Source organism: Choloepus didactylus, chromosome 12 (assembly GCF_015220235.1).
Source record: "Choloepus didactylus isolate mChoDid1 chromosome 12, mChoDid1.pri, whole genome shotgun sequence".
NCBI classification, from domain to species: Eukaryota; Metazoa; Chordata; class Mammalia; order Pilosa; family Megalonychidae; genus Choloepus; species Choloepus didactylus.
This window is the reverse complement of record NC_051318.1, coordinates 50255021-50269907: the sequence shown is the minus strand read 5'-3', so window position 1 is coordinate 50269907 and position 14887 is coordinate 50255021.

The window sequence follows — 14887 nt, the reverse complement described above, 5'->3', positions numbered from 1 at the left end:
CGAGTCGTGACTTCCAGCCAGGTCAGTTTGCGTGGTCTGCATCTCTCTCTCTCTCATCCCTTGTTTCTCCCCTCGCCGGCCGGGGAACAGGGGTCGAGCGGGGCGGCGCCGGACAAGTGGTGGCCCGTACGGGGAACGCTCCTCCTCCTGCCTCGCTCTCGACGGTCCCTCTGTGAGGAGAGCAGCGCTGCGCATCGAGCTTACGGCGGACTTCCCGCGCCTGATCAACGCGAGAAGGTGAGTGCGTCTTATTACATGATAGTTAGGGCCCGTGGGTTTTCAGGTGACCCCGGGGGACTCGGAAGAGCTCTCCGAGTGACTGAAGTATAGGGCCGACTGCAATCATGGGGCAGTCCGGAAGTTCACCTCTCTTAGCTCCCTTAAAGAACCTTTTGAAACAACGGGGTATCTCGGTCAGGAAAAGCTCCCTTCAGCGTTTTCTTGATGATGTTGATACTTTTGCCCCTTGGTTTGCCTGCACCGGCAGCCTTAGCCTACCCTCTTGGATGAAGCTCGGTCGCGACATAGACCGAGCGCGCCAGACGGGCGTGTGTATGGACCCGATTCTAGTACCCATATGGGAGACCGTCCGTGCGGTCCTTGAACTAGAATCGGCTGCCGGCCTAAGCCCGTCCTCTGCCTTGCAAGAAGCACGGTGCGCGCTCCAAGAAACCCAGTCAGTTTCGTCAGCGGACGGCTCCTATAAGGGCAAACCGCCGGAGTCCAGTGACTCTGACTCAGAGTCAGATAGCGATACTGGCGAGGAGGCGGAAGCATCCCCGCTACTTGAGTGGGAGGAGCCTCCCGCCACACCCGTGCGGCCTTCCGCCCCGCCAATGTCTACCGCTGCACCCCCAGGGACACCCCAGCTCCCAACTGACGCCTTGGGCGGTCCCACCAAAGGACCTCGCCGAGAGCTCCCTCTAGTGGCCATGCCCAGTAAATGTAATTATCCTTTGCTGCCAGACCCGGAAACCTCGATGGGCCGGTCAGGGGAGGGGCAACCTTTGCCGTACCCCCCGCCCGAGTACACAGGCCCTCAGGACCCTTTGCCATTAGGTAGTGGTGGGAGACATTTCTGGAGATGGAACCCTTTCACAACATTTAGACCTTTTGGCATGCTGGGTGGCTACCAGCCACTTGAGCCGCAGCCAGTCTCAGAAATGTACCCGGTTATTATCAATCCCCAAGGTGGCAATCAGCACGAATCATATGATTACAAACTATTGAGGGAATTGAGGCAGGCCGTCCATCAGTATGGCCCCAATGCCCCTTATACCTTGAACATGATCGAGAACCTCTCTGCTCTAAATCATACACCCGCAGATATTTTTCAGCTAGCCCGTGCTTGCTTGCCGTCAGGCCGATTCATAGATTGGAAAGCATGGTTTGAGGAGTTAGCTGAAGAGCAGGCCGCAAGGAATGCGGCAGGGAGACGTGGCGGGTGGAATGCTGACATGCTGTTGGGGAGAGGCGCCCATGCCCAGAACCAAACGGGTTTCCCACAAGAGGTCTACGCCCAGATCTTCCGCTGTTTTGTGGGTGCCTGGAAAAAGCTAACAGGTAAGGGAGAGGCTCAGGCCTCACTCAGCAATATACACCAAGGCCCCACAGAACCATTTGCGGATTTTGTAGCCAGGATGCAAACCGCAGCTGAGAGAATCTTCTCAGATCCAGGAGTAGCAGAGACTGTGGTTAAGCAAATGATTTTTGAGCAGTGCAACAAGGAGTGCAAAGTTATCCTGGCACAAAACAGAGCAAAAAATTTGACAGAGTGGGTCAGGCTCTGTAGAGATACTGGCAGCCCTTTAACTAATGCAGGTCTAGCTGCCATGCTAGCTAGCTCCCTACAGGTGGCTACAAAAGGCCCGAGAACCTTAGGGGCAAAGTCTAACGGGTGCTATGGCTGTGGCCAATCAGGGCACTTTAAGAGAGATTGTCCCAATAGACGTCAGCCCCCTGCCACTCAACGGTTTGGCGAACCAGGTGCAGTAACCAGGCCGTGTGGCCGTTGCCACAAAGGCCCCCACCGCGCAGAAGATTGTAAATCGGTTTTCGATGCGCAGGGTAGACGCCTCTCTGGCCGCCCCGAGCAGATTCCAAAAAACGGGAAGAGGGGGTCCGCCCTTTCGACGGACCCCCTTGCATGCCATTCGACAACACAGGATCCGATCAAATTCGTGCGTCCCCCGGCTCAGCAGGACTGGACCTCTGTGCCACCTCCAGACTCGTACTAACCCCCTCCATGGGTGTCCAGTTAGTAGGGACCTCCTTCAAGGGGCCCTTACCGGCTGGTACTGTAGGGCTCATATTGGGGAGAGCATCCACGGCCCTGAGAGGATTAACAGTTATACCAGGACTTGTAGATTCAGCTTAGATCTTAGGGATTGCTTCTTTTCTATTCCACTCCACCCCGAAGACACCCCTAAGTTTGCCTTCACTGTGCCCTCTCGTAACCAAGAGGAGCCCTGTCAACGCTTTGAATGGACGGTCCTGCCCCAGGGTATGGCTAATAGTCCTACCATGTGTCAGCTGTATGTTGCTACAAAGCTAGTTGGCGCCCGGCAACAATTCCCTCACGTAAAAATCATTCACTATATGGATGACATTCTGTTAGCCCATAAGGATGCTGTAATCCTTGAAGCATTAACAATCAATTCCCTAAAGCTCCCCTCTTGCAGTTTGTCGCTCGGCACCCAGTGATTTTTCCTAAGGTGACCTCGCCTAAGCCGCTAGCGGATGCCCCCACTGTGTACACAGACGGCTCCAGCTCCGGCACAGGGGCGTATTGTGTCGAGGGGGACACTCCCAAAACAGTACTCTTCCATCCACAAAGGCCTCAATGGGTAGAGCTACAGGTTATCATCACTGTTCTGAAAAGCCTCTCTGAACCCTTGAATGTTGTCTCGGACTCTGCTTATGTTGTAAACTCTGTACAGATACTAGAGACAGTGGGCACTATTAGGTATTCATCTACAGTAAGAACATTCTTTATCAAATTACAGGAAGTTATATGGGCCAGGCGACACCCTTTCTACATAACTCATATCAGAGCCCACACGGGCTTGCCTGGCCCCATGGCCCAGGGAAACCACATCGTAGATGTGGCCACTCGACAGCTACACATCTTTCCCACACTGGTGCCATATCAACAGGCCCGAGAGTTCCACGCCAAGTTTCACATCAATGCAGGCACCCTAGCTAAGCGGTTCAGCATACCACGTGCAGCTGCTCGAGATATTGTCCGAGCCTGCAGCAATTGTGCGGAGCAGAGAGCAGTCTCCTCGGTTGGGGTCAACCCTAGGGGTCTCACCCCAGGGGATACTTGGCAGATGGATGTCACTCATCATTCAGAGTATGGTAAGGTCAAGTACTTACACGTGTCGATAGACACATATTCCCAAGTTTTGTTTGCCTCTGCTGAACCAGGAGAAAGAGTCTCCCACGTCGTTGCACACTGCTTGGCTGCATGGGCGGCTTGGGGTAAGCCAAAAACGTTAAAGACAGACAACGGACCAGCCTACACTAGTAAATCCTTCCAAAAATTTTGTGACAACATGGGTGTCCAATTGAAACATGGCATCCCCTATAACCCTCAAGGGCAAGGAATCATCGAGAGAGCGCACAGGTCGCTCAAAGACCTGCTTAGGAAACAGAAAGGGGGGATAGGTCACGGCTTGTCCCCAAGGGCTCAATTGTCTATAGCCTTATTTACATACAATTTTTTAAATGAAAATTCACAGGGAGTGACACCTGCCCTGCAACACACCACCCCGAGTCCTCAGCATAGAGGTCTAGTCCATTGGAAGGATGTCCTGTCGGGGCAGTGGAAAGGCCCTGACCCGGTGCTCAGCTGGGCCAGAGGCTCTGTTTGTGTTTTTCCCCAGGAACCAGGACGTCAACCAGTGTGGGTTCCGGAAAGACTGGTGAGAACCGTGACATCACCTGAAGAAGCCAAGGAACAGCTGTCAGAAACGCCAACGAATATACAACCTGAACCATTAGACCAAGCCTCCGACCCTGCTGATGATGGCGACGACCGACAAGACGATAATAGTAGGACTGACCACCCCGCGGTTGCCCAAAAAGAGGATCGGTAACTCTGTTCTTTGCTCTCCTATAGCAATCCTTCTAATCTGCCTTTTTCTTTTTTTAGTGGAACTGTGGTAGCGCAGGAGAGTGGTCTTTGGGGCCTGTGGCATCATCCCCCGACCCTGGCCCCATTCTCTGCTGGGTCTCCCGCCTCTCCTGTGTTTTTCACTCGTACCCTGTCTCTAGGTCTCCACCACCTGCCTTCTGACAGAAATATTTCCTCCACAAGCTTCAACGAGTCCTTCCCCCTCACCAATGACACACTGATCCTCTCTTTTGCTAACCTCTCTGTCAAGGTTGTCAACACCACAGTTGCGGCGAATGCTACTTGTGAAACTGGTAATGGCGAGTTAAGTAAGGGAGTCTTGCTTGAATTTCTTAACGTTACAGGGAAGAGCCGCCAGTCTTGTGAAGGGATCTTGAGTAAAAATGAGACTCAAAGGTGCCTTTTCCTTCCGGGGTTTGCTCCTACAGTCTGCAACCGTTCCAAAGACCCGGATGCCTCGCCGCCCCGCTATCCTAGTGTATCGCCCAAGTTATGTCTGGCTCCCCGTCAAGGCAACCGACTGGGTTGGCCCTGTTTCTCAAGTTGTTTCACTTAACAATATCCCCTTCTCTAAGTCTAGGCGTCCAAGAGGCATACCTTACCCGAGACGTGCTACGCCGCCACAATCAGATGCTGAACTTAAATTTCCAGGCCATTCAGAAACTCCTAGCGGAGATAGATGAACTTGGACTAGAAATAGATGGACTCTGGAGAGTTCTCCAGCAGACGTGTGATACCCGATGGTTATTCGGGAGGCTTTGTGTCACCCCGGTTAGGGTGAACTTGACAGAGGAGCAGCAAGATGTCGCCGAGTGGCTCAAGGACACTTATCTCCCCAACTTCACCAATCTCTCCGACCAAGTGAAATCCGACCTTCAGGGACTTGAGAACATTAGGAAATTGAAGCCTGTTAGTTTCGACCTTTCCACACTGGGCGAGACTGTAAAAAATCTGTGGGACCAAGTCACCTCTTGGTTCTCTTGGCCCAATTTGACTAATTGGATTCTCTTGATGGTGGGACCATTGGTGGGATTAGTCATTGTTAAATCTTTGCTAGAACGCCTGTTTCAAGCGCGGCAGTACCGTGTTACCACTATGATGGCTATGTCCTCCACCTTTGATACCCCCAACAGCGACCATTCTGATGGCCATACCCCATCCTGGCCGCCTCGGGCGGGGCACTCGGGAGCGAGGTTTGTAGCTAAGCGCGCAGCTGTGTCCCGGGTATAACGGGCGACGCCAGCAGTCATAATTTTTGTCTCAGGTAGGTCCCTAAGGCAGAGTCATAGTTGTGGCCAGACTTGACTCTAGCCAATGCATAGGGACGCCTAGTGACGCCTCCGACTCTGGTTAATGCTATCCCTGCCCCCGCCTTTGTCCCCCAGTTGCAAGGCAAAGCACTGCAGGGAGAGTCATGTTGTTTCCAGCTCACGGACTCTCCTGTCTCCATATGAGGTGAGCATTCTGGTCGGTGCTAGAGGCTCCGCCGCTAAATGGCTGAGACCTAGTCCAGACTCCCCAAAGCACCGGAACAAATTGTGAGCCATCTGGGTTCACGGGAGCACACTCATCACTGGGGACACTGGGTCGATATAAATAATAAAGGGGGAGATGTGGAGAGCCGTCTCCCGGGACGGGCATAGCGCATGCGCTGTAAACCTGCTCCAAAGTCCCCCCGCCCATCGAATGAGCCAAGATGGCGCCCATATCCTGCTTCCACTTATGACGTGCACACTCACTATTCCTATCTGCCAATTGAGTGCATATGCGCGGCGCTAGATCATTGGTTATGAGTAGAGTACTTAAGAGTTTGCCCAAGCGAACCTCGGAGAGACAGCCCACTAGGAGCCGTACCTGACGGCCACATCGAGGCTGCTCTCCCGCGAGGCACTCTGCCCCGCGTGGAAACCTGTAACAGAGAATGCTTATCTAGCTTCAGTAAAAGACTTGCTCTCGCAACCGCCGTGTGGCTCGAGTCGTGACTTCCAGCCAGGTCAGTTTGCGTGGTCTGCATCTCTCTCTCTCTCATCCCTTGTTTCTCCCCTCGCCGGCCGGGGAACAGGGGTCGAGCGGGGCGGCGCCGGACACTTATTTAGTAGGGGTGTTTACAGGATTGATTTTGTTTTAATTCGTTCATGAAGCTTATAATTACTTCTAGGTCACAAAATATACTTGATAAATTATTTTATCAATACTAAATATCCTACTCAAAACTACTTACGAGTGTGTTAGTATTTCATTGTTGAATGGATAAGCTGTCATCAGTACGGAACAGCTTTACATGGTCCTTAAGAGCCAGGAATTGAGGATTAATTTGACTTTCTTCCTTACTATAAATCTCCATTTTCATAATTATTAAATTTATAATGCTAGTCAAGTTTATATTTACCTAAGAAATGTAAATATTATTAGTGTATAAATCCTATGATCGTTGTGAGTTACTTAATGTATATTTAGAGATTAGCACACCACTGGCACATAATAAGCCCCTGATGGATGTCATCTTTACAGTAGTATTTTAATAAATGTGCTGTTTTTGTAAAGAATGTGAATAGTGCTGTAATAGTAAATGCTGCACATATGTGCAAGTTTTCATCCATGATCAGTTCCCTCAAATAAAATACTATACTTCGAACTCTGCATTCAAAAGGTATTAACATTTTAAGACCATATGCATCATTAAACTGCCCTTCAGTCAACTCATAGAAACTTAAACTCTCCTAAGAATATATAAAACAGCACATTTACACATCCCTGAGAACAATGGATAAAACATTACTGTGTTCATATGCATTTTTATATGTTTCATAGCTGAAAAGAAATAGTCTACAAAATATTTTCTGAAATATTTTTTCAGATATTAAAATTTTATAAATCACTAGCATTATTTTTATAACAATCATTCTAGCATAACTCTAAAAATTGAAAATTAAAATTGAAAAGATATTTTATTTATTATTGAAAAAATATATGCCACAAACAACTATTGTGATTTGCTGATGATTGTCTACATGTCTACATGAACTAATATTTATTACAATGACCTCTGTCTGGTTGGTTTGCACCCAATTTATTTTTTTGAATAGCAGTGATATGTGTGAATAATTATCACAGGAAAATGTTGACGTTGACCTCCTTTAAACTTTTGACTTAATTTTTCCTACATTATTGGACCTAATTAGGACTGCTTATATTTCCAAATGAAAGAATGATATGTAGTTCTGGTTTTGTTCCCTGTATCTTCTAACTAAGAACAAAATGAAATAAAACAAAAAAATCTTCTGAGGCAAGTTAAGTGTAGAATAGAAACACTGAACATATTAGGGTTTTAAATATTCTTAGAGATCATTTTAACATGAATTTTCTCCCAATGTGGAAATCCCTCTGGAATGCCCCTAAAATATGAATTCCATACTTTTTAATAGTGAATCAAAATTTTTCTTTTGTCATACTCACCTGCCTGCTACCATTTCTGTCCTAAGACAACTAATACACTATTTTAAAATATTTAAACACAGTTTAAAAGCCAATGAATCCTAACTTTTGATAAAAATAACCAAGTTTACTGCAGATATTTTAATGCTTTTTGATTTCCACTTATCCTAGCCACTTTCAGTAGGTACACTAAGTATCTCAATATCTCTTTGTACTTCAGAAGGAAAACATTTACTTCATTAGCTTTATTTTTTTAATAAAGTTTACTAAATATTTTAATTCATTTTAAAATAAAATTCAATTAAAGATTTCTTCTACATTGTTAACACATCATAGATTACTAAGTTAAATATTTAAATACCTCTTCATAAATTCCAGCAAATAAAAGAAATACAGACAACTGGGAAGTTTATACACACATATATTGTATATTTTAATGAAAACTCTTATTTGATAATCGATTGTGTATTATTTAAACCTCTAAACAAAGATTTTCCAAAAAGATTAAAAACATTTGAAATATATATATTATGTATATATGTATGACATATTTATTATCCTTTAGTGTCACTACCCTCTCTGAATATTCTGTTAGAAAAAATTTTACTCAGAGTACTAAAGATATAACACGGAAACATAAATTCAAAGTAACCTCATTTTGTTTTCAAACTAAACTTCACTTGTAGGTAAATAAAGATTAACAGAAGATATAAAATATTTGATAATTAGGATTTAATTAAGTAGAATATAAAAATCAGGAAGGGAACATATTTGAGGTTCTTTAGGCTCTTCACAGTCAATGTTTAATTCTTGTTTACAAAGGATAAGCTTTCAAAAGGCAATCATTTATGCTGCTGCAGCTAAAGCTACAAGTGCCCTGCAGGAAACTGTGATTCTGTGGTACATTTAAGTAGCTCTCATTTACAAAAGTGAAACAAGGCAAAAGAACCTGAGGAAGAACGCCTTTGTTTCAATTTTGATCACAGGAGTTCCCATAAATGATCGAATTTTAATGGAAGAAAATTTAGTAAATGTTTAGGTGATGGACACAAAATATTAAAGTAACAACTGCCCTTCTAACAAGTTCTTTTGAAAATAGAGAAACTAAATAATTACTCATGTGAATTATGCTTAGGAATCTACTTCATACCATTTCAGTTACACGGGAATACATAGAATTGCTGGAGGACACATTTTTCTCCTTCTTACAATTGGGTAATTATCTGTTAAAGTCATTGTTAGATGTACTTTCAGTCTTGCAGTATTCTGATTCTAAACAACATAGTTTGGCTATTATAAATGCAAGAACATACCCTACATTAATTCTTTCTGCTTAGCCTCTCAGCAGGATGAATTTTAAGTCATCTCAACGGCCCCAAGCAATATTTAAAAAAAGAAACAAAGAAAAATCCTAATAGATCATCCAGATTACTCTGATGTCAGTAAAATAACACTCCTAAATACAGCCCTCAGTGTTTTATTTCAGACTCATTTTCAAATTCCGAACTAACAGAGTTTTAATATAAGGAAGAGATGTTAATCAAGACCACTGTAGCAACCCGTGACCTGAGCAAAACAGGCCTGCAGATCTTTGGTGCACAGCAGTGTGCATTACCTAGGCAGCTAAATGTTTAACCTATTGTCTTTCTAAGCCAGTAAAGAGAAAAAGGGTAAATTGACCTTAAAATTGTAACTTTATGCAAACAGGCAGGAAGTGAGAAGCTCTTAGTCTCACAAAAAGAGTAAAATGTGATTGATAAAGTGTTATTCTCGTCCTTCCTGTACCGCCCCCCCCAGGTCAAAGTAACCTGTTTCTGCATCTATGCTCTCCCACCCTTAGGAGGGCCTTTGTCTTAAACCATTATAAAAGGCTTTCTGCCCTTTTTGCCTTGCTTGGTCATCTTCTCTGTGAATGAGATACCTACCTGGCCTGAGAGAGCCACCATGATCTCTCCACGACTTCTCACCCTCTAAGTAAGCCCTGAATAAAAGTTCATGTATCAGAAAATGCTCATTGTCTTCTTTGGCCTTTGGACTGGCATGGCCCTCTTGGGCTGCGACAAACACATTTATAGTTATGTAACAATAGTTCCGTGTGAATTTGCTCATTATGATACTAAATTTGAGCTGTTCATGGTACTTTGTACCCCAAGCGAACTGGTTTGTATTCAAAATTGACGAATTTGGAAAAAAAAAATGCCGAGGAATTTAGATTTAGATTGATTGTAAATAATTGTAGTTATAGGACAACTCTACAAAAAAAGTTGAAAAGTGTGTAAAAGTGTGAAAAAGTGAAAGTGTGAAAAAGAGGTGAAGTAATTAGAGCAAAATTAAAATTTTTAATTATAAAACTAGGAAGTTTTTTCAAATATAATTTTATTAGCTATAAAGGGAAGCCTATTTTGGTCTAAAATAAATACAAATTAAGTTCTACATTGTAGGAAAACTTGCATAACCAAAATATCTTTATTTTCAAAATACGTATGGCATGGGAAATCTTGGCTCTTTATATCAAAAATTTGAAGTCAAATAGGGAATTTATAGCTAAATGTATGCTTTTTTGAGCTTAAAAATTACTAGAAATTTTCAGGTAACATCTTTTATATATCTTATTAGAAACTTAGTTTTAGGTCTTTACTTCGGGTCTATGTGTGGTGTCTGCATGTCTTTGAGACTGGGAGTAGGGTATTTAAAAAAGGCAATGTCAGTTGTTTCTTTTATATGTGATAAGCATGAGCAATATGTGACTAAAAGCATTGGAATTATTAAAGGAGAAAGCCCACATATTTTCTTTCTATAGTCATAAAGTTTATATCCTTATAAAAGGCAGAAGTGCACTATTAAATAGGTTTTCATTTAATATGCTATTTAAAATCAAATGTTATTTAAAACTCATGGAATTTTCTTAATTGTGCAGAGAAGAAACTCCGGGGTGTTTGCATGAATGAGATGGTATTTTAGAAATGTTTGGTAATGCAAATGATGTTTACATTCCTAAATTATGTTTGGTAAATGCAATGATGTAAATGTAAATTAACTAAGCAATATGTACAATATGTACAATAATACCATACTGCTCATTGTCTAAACTAAGGCAGTGAATAATCCTTGCTTAGCTCCAAAATTAATCTCTTTACCTTAACTGTAAATAGCATGTGCTTATATTCCTGAGCTTGGAAAGACTATTCAATATACTGACAGCATAAATAGGCCTTATTTAAAGCCCCAAATCTGTTGAATCTTAAATCTCAATTGAAAAACTGCAATCGTCCAAACTCCCATAAGCCACGGAAGTGAAGGGGAAGGAAAATAATAGAATTTCTCCTATTCTCCAACTATAAGCTCTAGTGCTAAAGAGAATTTTCATAGGATGCAAGATGATATTTTATTTCTCTTAGATGACATCATTGCCTAGGATATGGGCACACCCTGTCAATCAACCATGCGCTGTCTACAAGACATTCTGAAGAGCTTATGCCCAAGGGAAAACAGTATAATAGTCTTGAGAGATACATGCATATCCAATATTGTAATGCATAATTCCTTACAGAAGCTGAGTTGGAGCACAGATTTTTCTGATGCCCTGGATTGGCTCAAATTATACTCATTTAGGTTTTCTTCCCAGCCAGCATCTTCTGAGCACAGTACCTAAAGCAACAAAAAACAAACACACAAACAAACAACAACAACAAAAAATGGTGAATTTCCCTCAGAGGAATATCTAATAATTAAAAGACATAATGCACACAGAATCTCCAAAATGTTTTCATATCCTTAGTTAAAAATTAAAATCCAAATTTTACTGAAAATATTATTTTGAAGATTTAGCTAAAACCCTTGACTCACTTCCTCCTTTCAGTGGGCCAAAAATCAAATCCAGATTTCACTCTGTGGACTAATATACACCTTTTAGATGTATTAGTGTTTATTCAGTTGGGATAGGCATTTCTACTATGGATAACTTATCTGTCTCCTTAAAATGTTAGATCATTTTACTCTAGATCTAGCCTTTTCCAAAGATCTTTCTGTCAACCCGCCCTGCTTAGAATCAGATGTTTCAGGAAAGATCTTTTGAACCTATTCCAAAATGTGCAACCTCTCCCCTTAGGAGCCATGTTCCTGTTTTGTGGTAAATAGTTGAATGATTTTTCCACAGGACATAGCTATTTTGAATCTGTGTGTTTCTTAAATATGAAAGAACAGAAAACTGCTTTATAATTTCAGGGAAGACCAAAGCATGTTAGGACAAACCAGTGACTAGAAAGCCCTTTGAAAGCACTATGCTATACAGTAAACATCTTGCTTAATTTCAGTATCACAGAAGCCCTTGGTTGCTTGCAGATATTAACTCTGTCAGCACTGGTTCAAATTCCTAAAAATGAATGAATGTGCCCCAAATCACAAGCACATATATGTCAACAATAATCAGAAATATACAGGGTAACTATTTAAATTGGGTTATCTACTAACTGTTTCATGAACCAATTGACATATGTCCTCAGATATTACCAGGATCCTCAAGGACAAATATTGTAAAAGACAGAACCATAGTTGTAGATTCCATTTATATTGCTATATTGCTGATTGTAACTCATCTTAACTACAGTGTAATATTCAAAATATTATAAGCTCTCATTTGTATGAACCTACAACAAGTAAATTTCACAGAGATAGAGGGTAGATTATAGGTTACCTGAGGCCGGGGAAAGAAGTGGGTATTTAGCAATATCCATATTGCTTAATGGGTATAGAGTTTCTGTTTGAGGTGATGAAAAAGTTGGGGAAGTGCAAATTTGTGATGGTGGCACAATATTGTGAATGTAATTAATATTACTGAATTGTACACTTGCAAGTATGTAACAATAAAAAGTTTAAAAAGATGTGTTGATATCTCCCAGTATAATATTTCAGTTATCTGTAGCATACTTGAAAGTTTTTCACCTAAAACAAATTTAGAAAATTCTAAAAGTTTTAGATTGAAAATAAATAGTTAAATTTGCAAAAATTGTAACAAATCATGCTGCTTTCCAAATCTGATATCCTGGGTAATTCATAAATCCACTAAAAAGATGATTAAAAAATTAAAACCTACCTGTGACATACTTAACATACATAATATTGTATTCAGGACACAGAAGTAGGCAAGGAGGAAATGAAGTCAATGAGTTAAGCTACTCCCCCCTCAAGGGACTCATACTCCAGTGGAGAAGCCAATGCACATGCTCACAATACAGTTACATCTTTTTCAGAAATGTCATGAAGGATCTGCATCTGAAAAATAGCCTAGAGAAGAGTAAGAATGTCCTAGTCCGCCGGCAGACGACCATACATGATAGAGTCTATCGATCACTGAAAAGGTATGTTGCAACTTTCTTGAAGTTGGAGTATCACTACATTCAACTTAAAGGTCAGTCAGCCTTGGATTAAGAGCCACTGTTTTATTAGGTGTGTTAATTTTTGTTAGATCTGTAATGAGTGTTATTTGAATGGCCAAATGATAAGTGCAATTTTTGCTTTCAGCTAAACACATCTGATATTGAGCCATTTGGCATCTAGTAATAAATATCTGTGAATAATAAAGGGCAGGAGCAATTTCTTTATATGGTAAATTTAATGACCATAAAAATAACAGTACTGTTTCTAAGGCTGGGACTGTTTTGCACAGGGTGATGTTTGAAAGAGTTATCAACTCCATACTTTCTCATTTCTTATGGTGAGGCACTGAGGCATACTGTTAAGCCTTATGGAAGTAATTAATTTAATATATTAATATTTTTAGTTCTTTCTTGGCATGCCAGAGCTGCTGCATTGACTCCTGATCTGGTCAGTTGAGCCTAAAATGCCATTCTGTGTTTTTATCCAAGAGAAATACATAAACTAGAATTATTTCATGCATGCTATTTTATGAATACTTTTGGCAAGTACTGTTCTAATCCCTCATGAGGCCATTAATAACCAAATTCAGAGACTTGGTTTTCTAACATGTAAGTGCTTCTCCTGATTCCCATTGTTGTCAATGAATTAGTAATCCATTCAATAACCCAAGTACAAATCATGTATTTAACCTAGATTTCTTCCTCTCCCTTATGTCTTTTATGAAATTCTACTTTAATACTTGTGGACTTTACTGTGAGGAAGTGACATTTAATACCTTTACACCTCATGTGCTGAAAATACCCCTGACCTCTTTCCACACATCACTTTTCCAGGATTAGGAATACTCTAACTGGTGAGATTAGGAAAAGGAAGTTTTCCTACAACCTTTCCTCTTCCACCTCTTTCTTGAGACTCCTGACTTCCTGTAGAAAACTGCATTCTGGTTTACTTTTTCAACCAAGCATTAAGCTTTGCAGAGCAGGTTCAGTGATGGAAGGAAGATTATGCTAGGGAAAATAAAATAGAGGTACCTTAGAAAGAGAGACATGGTTTGGCTGCACAAAAGATCTGCATCTGCTATAGAAAATTATATTATTAATAAAGTTGACATTTTGATCACTGATCACTCTGTCTTCCTTTTGCATCATATCACTCACTCCCTAGGAGAACTCCCATGTCTTTAAATGCCATCTAATTGCTGATAACTCCTGCATGTTTCCTTCCAGCACTATTTTCTCCCCAGAATTCCAGACTCATTATCCAATTGTTAACAGTTTAGAAGTATAGTAGGAAATTCATTCATAATGTATCCAGAGGCAATTTTTAATTTTATTTCAAATAAAACTACTTTATTTTAAATTTCCCTATGTCAATTATACTAATCTCCATGTCTCTAGTGGCTTATGACAAATTTGAAGTCATTCTTGACTCCCTATTTTTCCTCCACTTTTTATAACCAATCTAAGCAATCTATCAGCAAGTCCTATGTGAAATTTTTTTGAAATAAATGTATGGCTCTAACACTTGTCACTATCCCTTTTACTTTACTACAACCCAAGCCACTACCATTTCTTCCCCAGACAATTGTAATAAACTACTAATAGAAATCCATGCTTCCATCCTTGCCTCCTAACAACCTATTTCATATGGAAGTTGAAGTTACCTACAGGTGTAAAACTCTCCAAAAGTTTGCAATTTCAGTCAGTATTAAAATGAAAGTCCTCATCATGGTACTTAAACTCTTAATTCAGTTGATCACTTCTTGCTTTCTCTATTGGCTTCTTTCTGTTCCATCCCTTCCATGTATCTGTAGCTGCGTTTTTTGGTTTGTTTGTTTGTTTTTTATGTATTTGATAATGCTTCATATCCATTTTCCTTTTTGATTCATCTTTCTAGGACACTTTTTGTCATTGATATTTCTTTGGTTCATTACCTCAA